General features: G+C 54.6%; 1 long non-coding RNA gene across 1 annotated transcript; it reads left to right on the plus strand.

The window, feature by feature from the left end:
• Nucleotides 1-2193: 2193 nt before the first annotated feature.
• On the plus strand, nucleotides 2194-8074 carry LOC120638639. Its single transcript, XR_005660402.1, has 3 exons — nucleotides 2194-2857; nucleotides 3543-3597; nucleotides 6686-8074. It is a non-coding gene; the product is annotated as an uncharacterized LOC120638639 (long non-coding RNA).
• The last annotated feature ends 1270 nt before the right edge of the window (nucleotides 8075-9344 follow it).

Raw genomic sequence — 9344 nt, forward strand, 5'->3', positions numbered from 1 at the left:
GCCAATTGTTCCAGACCTTTAATTCTCTCCTCAGGCCCTGTTACTCCGCTCACCCCCAATGATCTGGCCACCTACTTCATCATGAAAATTAACACAATTAGGACTGAGCTCCCCAAAGTCACCCCTCCCTCTTCTGCCTCCCCCCCCCAACCCTCTCCCCTACTTTCCCTTCTTTTCCTGCAGTATCCTCAGAGGAGGTCGCCTCCCTCCTCGCAAGTGTCACCCTCTCCACCTGTGCTTTGGGCCCCATTCCTGTTCACCTTATAAAAAACATCGCCCCTTCCCTCCTCCCCTACTTAACTTCTATCTTTAACGGCTCACTTTCCAATGGCTTCTTCCCCTCTGCCTTCAAACATGCCCATGTCTCCCCCATCCTAAAAAAACCCTCTCTCGACCCCACTTCCCCTTCCACTTATCGCCCTATCTCCCTACTACCCTTCCTTTCCAAGCTCTTGGAATGAGCCGTCTATACTCGCTGCCTAGAATTCCTTAACTCCCATTCTCTCCTGGACCCCCTTCAATCTGGCTTCCATCCCCTCCACTCTACCGAGACTGCTCTCTCAAAGGTCACCCATGACCTCCTTCTTGCCAAATCCAATGGCTCCTACTCTATCCTAATCCTCCTTGACCTCTCAGCTGCCTTTGACACTTTGACACCTTATCTCACCTTGGCTTCACAGACTCCATCCTCTCCTGGTTCTCCTCTTATCTCTCTGGCTGTTCATTCTCGGTCTCCTTCACAGGCTCCTCCTTCCCCTCCCATCCTCTAACTGTAGGAGTTCCTCAAGGGTCAGTTCTCGGCCCTCTTCTGTTCTCCATCTACACTCACTCCCTTGGTGAACTCATTCACTCTCACGGCTTCAACTATCATCTCTATGCAGATGACACACAAATCTACATCTCTGCCCCTGTCTTCTCCCCTTCCCTTCAGACTCATATCTCCTCCTGCCTCCAGAACGTCTCTGCCTGGATGTCTACCCGCCACCTAAAACTCAACATGTCCAAGACTGAGCTCCTTATCTTCCCTCCCAAACCCTATCCTCTTCCTGACTTCCCTATCACTGTGGATGGTACGACCATCCTTCCCGTCTCTCAAGCCCGCAACCTTGTCATCCTTGACTTGTCTCTCATTCACCCAACACATCCAATTCGTCACCATAACCTGCCGGTCTCACCTTTATAATATCGCCAAGATCCACCCTTTCCTCTCCACCCAAACGGCTATCTTACTGGAACAGGCTCTCATAATATCCCGGCTGGATTATTGTGTCAGCCTTCTCTCTGTTAGCCCTTCCTCCTGTCTCTTCCCGCTCCAGTCTATTCTTTATTCCGCTGCCCAGCTCATCTTCCTGCAGAAACGCTCTGGGCATGTCACTCCCCTTCTTAAAAATCTCCAGTGGTTGCCTATCAACCTCCGCACGAAACAAAAACTTCTCACTCTAGGCTTCAAGGCTCTCCATCACCTTGCCCCCTCCTACCTCTCCCCCCTTCTCTCTTTCTACTACCCACACTGCACATTCCGCTCCTCTGCCACCCACCTCCTCACTGTCCCCCGTTCTCATCTATCCCGCCGACGAGCTCTGGCCCACGTCCTCCCGCTCTCCTGGAATGCCCTCCCTCCTCACCTTTGTCAAATTCTCTTCCCCTCTTCAAAGCCCGACTGAGAGCTCACCTCCTCCAAGAGGCCTTCCCAGACTGAGCTTCCCCTTTTCCCTCTTCTCCCTCTCTGTCCCCCCGTTCACCTCCCCTCAGCTAAGCCCCCTTTCCCTCTGCTCCTCCCCCTCTCCCATCCCCTCCCCTCAGCACTGTGCTCGTCCGCTCATTTGTATATATTTTATTATCCTATTTATTTTGTTAATGAGATGTACATCCCCTTGATTCTATTTATTGCTATTGTTTTTGTCTGTCTCCCCCGATTAGACCATAAGCCCGTCAATGGGCAGGGATTGTCTCTATCTGTTGCCGAATTGTACATTCCAAGCGCTTAGTACAGTGCTCTGCACATAGTAAGCGCTCAATCAAGGCTATTGAACGAACGCATGAATGAATGAATGAATGAATTGTTTCTGTCCCCCAGTGAGCCCCGCCCTCCAGATTGAGCCCTGGCTGCGGGACTGCGGGTGAGACTCCACCCCCATGGTCTAACCTCGATCCCCCCTGCTGCAGTTCTCGCGGTTTTGCCCGGGTTGGGAAGGATAGGGGGGATTGCGGTGAGGGGGTCAGATATCTCGTCTGAAATGGAGAGCAGGAGGATCTGTGGGAAGGGAAGGAGGTGCTCTGAAATACACACATACACACACGCACACACAAACAGACTTTACTTGTCCCTGTGTCTCAGCCATTATCTCGGTGAGTCTCTTAGTCTCTGTCTCTCTGAGTATCACTGTCTCTGTGTCTCCTTCTCTGCGTTCTGTTACTGTGCCTCTAAGTCTCTGGGTTCTCTGAGTCTCTGTGTGTCTGGACTTCTATGTCTCTGTCTCTCTGTGTCTCTGTCTCCCTCTCCATCCTCCCCGCCCCCAGAACCTTTCTGTTCCCTCCCGCGACGCTGCGGAGTTGATGTAGAGCGAGTCTCTCACTGACTATCCCCTGGGAGCTGAGCAGAGGGGCTGAGGCGCCAGCCTGGGGAGAGAAATCCAGAGCTCTGATCGCGATTTGGGCACTCACTCGCTAAGGGAGTTGGAGGAGGGCGCTTGGGCTTTCTGGGACTAAACTTCCCCCCTCTTCTGGGGGCCATTGGTGCCAGGGGCGGCTTTCTAGGGCTACGGAGGGAGGGCAGGGACAACGGGTCAGTGTTGTCGCTGTGACAGGTGATCGGAGGAGGAGCCGGAGGAGGAACCCAACCTGTCAACCACCGACGGTGAGTTCGGAATCGTTGACCGTGTCAACTCCGAAGCGGGCGGCGAGGGAAGAGCAGAAGTGTTTATTGTGAGCTAATGTGGAGGCATGTAAGCCTCTAGAGATGGGTGGCTTGCGCACATATGGGTGTTTTAGATGCATGCGTGGATGTATGCACCTGCGTGTGTTTGTGCGTGTAAGATTGTGTGAGCGTGTTTTGGGTGGTTGTGGATGTGGAGAACATCCTGTGTCCATGTGTTTGAATGTATATGTGCAGTGGGGGGAGGTTTGTGTGTGAGATTAGTTTATGGAGATAATAATAATAATAATAATAATTTTGATATTTGTTAAGTGCTTACTATATGCCATGCAATATGCTAAACCCTGGGGTAGATACAGAACAATCAGATTGAATCTAGTCACTGTAGGTAAAAGGATTTGTATATCTACCTATTCTTTGGCCCCTTTCTCAATGCTCCTGCGACTGCGCCCCTCAATCCCTCTCCTCACTCCACCCCTCCCACCCTTAACTCCTTTCCACCCCTCCCTCCGTCCATCCCTCTCTTCAACCCTCCCTTTATCGCCCCTTTATCCCTCCTTCCATTCCTTCCATCCCTCCTTCCACCCCTCCTTTCATCCCTCCTTCCACCCCTCCCTCCACCGCATCCCGCCTCCGGCGTCATCTGCACCCTCCCTCTCTGCCTCAGTGGTTCTACAGCACCGCGACCAGTTTGGACCATGACCTGACCCTGGGAGCTGAAGGTAAAGAGCAGGTCGGGCGCGAGGTTCGGGGTCGGAATGGGGTGGAAGAGATCTGAGGGTCAAGACTGGGAAGGGAGGGCACAATCGTAAAGCGGGGTGAATGGGCGAGGCCCGGGGAGTGAGACCTGGGAAGTGGCAGGAGGCAGCTTCTTCCACGTCAACCTCTTCTCGTCCTCACTTCCCGGGAAGGGGGACGAGGCAAGGGCAGGTCAGCAGCGCCAGAACTCCCCCTAACCCCCAACACACACACACCCTTTCTGTCCACTGGAGCTGCGGGAGCCAGTGGGCCGGCATTATTGGAAGAGTGGAGGGTCAGGTCTCGAAGGATCGGAGATTGGCAAAAAGTGCACTTGCCTCTTGGGTCGCTGGACATTGCCAACTGTGCCCTGGATGATCCAGTCACAGGCGAGGAGCGAGGACGTGACAGTGGGAGCAATAGAACGTGAGGCGAGGGGGTGGAGGGAGGACGTGAGGAAGGAGGCGGAGGGAGAGAGGGGGGAAGAACATGAGGAGAGGGAGTGGAGAGCGGAGAGCGGGAGGGAGGGGGAAGAAGCAGCGTCTCTAAGAGAAACAGCGTGGCTGAGTGGAAAGAGTATTGACTTGGGAGTCAGAGGTCGCGGGTTCTAATCCCGGATCCTCCACTTGTTAGCTGTGTGACTTTGGACAAGTCACTTAACTTCTCTGTGCCTCAGCTAACTTCTCTGTGCCTCAGCTAACTTCTCTGTGCCTCAGTTACCTCATCCGTAAAATGGGGATTAAGACTGTGAGCCCCATGTGGGACTTCCTAATTGCCTTGCATCTACCCCAGCGCTTAGAACAGTGCTTGGCACATAGTAAGCGCTTAACAAATACCAACATTATTATTATTATTGAGAACAGGAGGAGAAGGATGGAGCAGGAGTGGGGAGAGGGAGGGAAGGGGCGAGCAGAAGGAGATGAGAAAGGGTAAAATGGAGGAAAAGGAATGAGGGGAGGGAAGGGGAGAGCAGGAGGGAAGGGTGTGGGGGAGGAGAGCAGAAGGGAGTGAGAGGAGGAAAACAGGAGTTTAACTAGTGTGGGAGGAGAGTGAGGAGAGAAGCAGGGAGAAAGGGGAGGGAGGAGAGGGGGAGCGACGGGAGAGCAGGTAGAGAGAATGTGGGGAGGAAAGCAGAAAGAGACTTGGGGGCAAAACTTTGATTTGGGAAGATTTGGGACAGACAAATCTTCCCTCCTCCATTTCTCTCTCTCTCTCTCTCTCTCCCTTTCTCTCTCCTTCGCTCCCAACGCCCCCGCCACCTCTGCGCCTCCGCAGCGATGTTGTTAGCAGCCAACCGGAAACTTTTCCCCAGATGAGAAGCCGGCGTCCCCTTCGGGAGACGTGGCGGGTTTTGTCTTCCCCATGGGACGGACTTGGCAGAAGTCACTCTGCCCACCAGGGAAGGTGCCCCATTTCACGGAGGCGGGCGCCATGGTTGCTAGAGCCCTTTCTCAACCTTTCCAGTGCCCGAGGATGTGGGTGCAGGGCCTGCTATCTAGAGAAGCAGCGTGGCTCAGTGGAAAGAGCACGAGCTTGAGAGTCAGAGGTCATGGATTCGAATTCTGGCTCTGCCACTTGTCAGCTGTGTGACTGTGGGCAAGTCACTTAACTTCCCTGTGCCTCAGTTGCCTCATCTGTAAAATGGGGGTTGACTGTGAGCCTCACGAGGAACAACCTGATTGCCCTGTATCTACCCCAGCACTTATAACAGTGCTCTGCACATAGTAAGCGCTTAACAAATACCAACATCATTATTGTTATTATTATCTTGTTTTATTGCCATTGTTCTTGTCTGTTCTTGTCTGTCTGTCTCCCCCTATTAGACTGTAAGCCCGTCAAACGGCAGGGACTGTCTCTATCTGTGGCCGACTTGTTCATTCCAAGCGCTTAGTACAGTGCTCTGCACATAGTAAGCGCTCAATAAATACTATTGAATGAATGAAAGTATCGATCCCAGCGCCTTTCATAGTGCTTGGCATATAGTAAGCACAATTATTATAATAATTATTATTAGGCAGATAAAAGAGCTTAATGGCCAGCCAACTGCTTTTTGTGCCCCCAGATTTGATTTCTCCCTCCCACAACCCCACGTAAGTTTTCTGCAGCCAGGGCCTGCACCTTGGCTGCAGCCTGTCCAGTGCTATGACCAGTTTCACCAATAAGACCAGCTCCAGGTAAGCCCCGTAAGGGTTAAAGGAGCATAGGAGATGGCTCTCTGCCGGTCTCCTGAGATGGAGAAGGAGCTGCCGCAACTGGAAATAATAGTGATGGTATTAGTTAAGCGCTTACTATGTGCCAAGCACTGTTCTAAGCGTTAGAAAGATGATGGAACCAGACGAAGTAGTTTAAAACTGCAGTGAGAGGGAATCAAGTTAGACCTAAGATTTCTTGCCCTTGCTCCCCTCTCCTCCACTTTTAAATCCACCTGCCCGCAAGCTGCAGGGATTGATGAATATGGAGGTAGAGGTATCTCTCCATTACAGGCCAGAGGTATCGACCTTCGCCTGTTTCTGAAGGCGCAGGTGCGGCACATCGAGCTGGAGGACCCCTGCGTGATGCTGGCGAATGAGTGGTTGGGCTGGTCTGCCCCTCCGTCCCCGCTGACCCCGCCCCGACCCTCTTTCCTCTCCTGCCTTGCTCTACGGTGTCTCGCCTGGTCCAGCCTCGCCAACTCCTCCCTACAGTCTACCCTCCCTCCCTTCGATTGCAAAGTCAGCCTGTTCCCTCGAGTTCCAGCCTCGGCGACCTCCTGGGAAATGACCCTTCTGAGGCTCTATAATAATAATAATGATGGTACCTGTTAAGCGCTTACTATGTGCCAAGCACTGTTCTAAGCGCTGGGGGGATACAGAGTAATCAGGTTGTCCCACAGGGAGCTCACAGTTTTAATCCCCATTTTACAGATGAGGTAACTGAGGCACAGAGAAGTTCAGTGGCTTGCCCGAGATCCCACAGAAAACAAGTAGCGGAGCCGGGATTAGAACCCACGTCCTCTGACTTCCAAGCCCGTGCTCTTTCCACTAAGCCACACTGCTCTAGCCCCTCTCAGCCCCTTAGTCTTCTCTTCTCCAGGCGAATCAACGCAGCGCCCTCCCCTCCTGGCTCCCGCGAACAATTGCTTCCTCCCCCCGGCATGCCGCTTTAAGGAAGTCCAGACTCTGGCCGTCGTCGCCGACGCCTTCTACTGTCTCTACTCCTACGTGTCCAAGAAGCCCGTGCAAAAGTTCACGCCGTCACCGTCCAGCTGATCCTGCTCCTCGGGCCCGCCCCCGCGCATCTTGGTCCCGAAGCCCGAGGCCCGCACACCCGTGGAGCGGCTGCAGAGGGCCGTGTCCCGAAGATGTTTGTACACGATCCCCCGAGGGGGCCCCGCGCCTCGAGCCTAATCCAGAATCGGTTCCCCCGGCGCCGCCCCCACCAAGGGTCTCCTGGCCCGCGTGTTGCGGGAGGTAGGTGATGGGCCGGGCTCAGGAGGAAGATCTCTGTGCAGGGGCCGGGACCAGGAACGACCCTGCGGAGGAGAGGGAGACAGCGAGTCCCCCCTCCGGGGTCCCCAGTGCAACAGTGAGCGCGGCGTCCACTCCTTGCGGGAGCGGAGGCGAAACATGGGAACAGCTGGGTGTCGGGGGTTGCGGAGAGGCTCGGGGGTCTTTTTAGGCATGGATTGCAGCAGCCTCAGTGACGCTCGCCCACTCACCCCCGACGAGTCCCAGATTAACCCAGGGCGGGGGCGGAGACCCCCAAGACCGGGCTGTCAGCTCTGGTGTCTGGGAAGGGGGGACGGGGTAAGGAGGTTTTGCGCCTTTGGGAAAGGCGCGAGGATTGAATCCAGCCCAGCACCAGAGGCTGAATAAGGCTGTATGCTGCGGAGGCGGGAACTACGCTGGTCAACTGTCCGAGGCTCCTCTCTCTTCCCTGAGCCGTGCCGGGTCGTTTGTCGACGGGGAGGGGAACTCTGCGCTGCTGGTGGCAGCACCAGCTCGGTCCCCGCCGCCCGGTTGTGCTAGGTGTTCTGTGGCCACTCCCTTAAACTCTCTGGGCTTCTCGGCCCCAGTCCGGAGTTCCGGGACCAGGGAGGCCGCGATTTGGGCATCTCCACCCTCCTCTCTGCGTCCTTATTTATCCTAATCTCCGCCTCTGCTGCTCTCGGTCTTTGCAACTCTGCGGTATTCTCCTCACCCTCTTGGGGCAGCGAAAAGTTTGAAATGTGCCTTGAGATCCCCGGAGAACACCCTTGGATCGGAGAGGTTGTGGAAAGGGGATCGGGTCGTTATAAGGAGAATGGGGGCTGGGGGAGACAGTGGAGAGTAGCCCCGTTGTAGTCAGGGCAAGGTCCGGGCGACGAATTGGTTCCCACACCGTCCCCGAGCTCATGGCCCTTCCTTCAGCTCCAACTTTCATTCATTCATGCACTCATTCATTCAGTCGTATTATTGAGCTCTTACTGTGTTCAGAGCACTATACTAAGCGCTTGGGAAAGTACAATAAACAGTGACATTCCCTGCCCACAACGAGTTTACAGTCTAGACGGGAGGGCAGGGGGGCGGTGGGAGGGACTGACAAATAAACAAACATAAAATTACAGATATGTAGAGAAGTGCTGTGGGGCTGGGAGGAGGCAATTAGGGCAACGCAAAAGGGAATGGGAGATGAGGAAAAGTGGGGCTTAGTCTGGGAAAGCCTCTTGGAGGTGATGTGCCTTAATAAGATTTTGAAGGTGCGGGTGGAGAGAGTAATTGTCGGATTTGAGGAAGGAGGGCATTCCAGGCCAGAGGCAGGACGTGGGCTAGGGGTCGGTGGTGAGACAGGCGGGATGGAGACAAGTGAGAAGGTTAGCACTAGAGGAGCGAAGTGTGCAGCCTGGGTTGTAGGAGAGAAGCGAGGTGAGGTAGGAGGGGGCAAGGTGATGGAGTGCTTTAAAGCCAATGGTGAGGAATTTTTGATACGTCTGCCCCCTTGACCCCACGCCTACAAAGATCCAGGAGGTGGTCCCTTGGCTCATCCAGCGTGGACCGTGCCTCTGCCCTAGGCCACCTCCACCACCTCTATCACCATGACACTCTTCGCTTTCCTGGTCCTGGCCGGAGTTTCCTGCTCCTTGGTGGTGGAGAGGGGGCTCTCGTTCAGCGAGGGGTGAATGGTCGGGGCTTTCTGCTTCTTCCAGGTTACGGTCGGGGTTCCCGGGGGCTAATTCCGAGGGGAATCCTGTCTGGGGCGGTTCGCGGACGGTGCGGAGACTAGATCAGCCTTCCCTACCCTGGGATTCGGCCCCAGCTTCAGGGGAATACTAGAAGGTGGGGACACGCTCCAAGTAAACTGGACGCCGAAGATGAAGGTCTGCGGGGACCGTACAAGTGTCGTTGTGGTTTTCCGCTCTGGTCTGATCCCGTTCACCCTCCCTCCGGGGGGGCTTCTCCATCTCTTTCCCCTCGATATCTCCGAAAAGGGCGGGGTCGGAGGGCGGGGCATGCTCTGCTACCTGACGCTCTCCCTGCCTCCTCCACAACCAAAATCTCCCGACTCGTAACCTACTCACATCTCGATCTCATCCTTCCCACTTCTGCTCTCTTGCTCACGGCCCCTTCCTGGTGTGGAAGGGGAACGCCCCACCTCTTCATATCTGATAAACCGTACATTTCCCCTCTTCAAAGTCTTCTAGAAATCACATTTGTTCCAAGAAGTCTTCCCCAATCATAATTTATATTTTCTGCCCATTGTAGCCAACTGCCAC

The sequence above is a fragment of the Ornithorhynchus anatinus genome, chromosome 10 (assembly GCF_004115215.2).
Source record: "Ornithorhynchus anatinus isolate Pmale09 chromosome 10, mOrnAna1.pri.v4, whole genome shotgun sequence".
In the NCBI taxonomy this organism is placed as follows: domain Eukaryota; kingdom Metazoa; phylum Chordata; class Mammalia; order Monotremata; family Ornithorhynchidae; genus Ornithorhynchus; species Ornithorhynchus anatinus.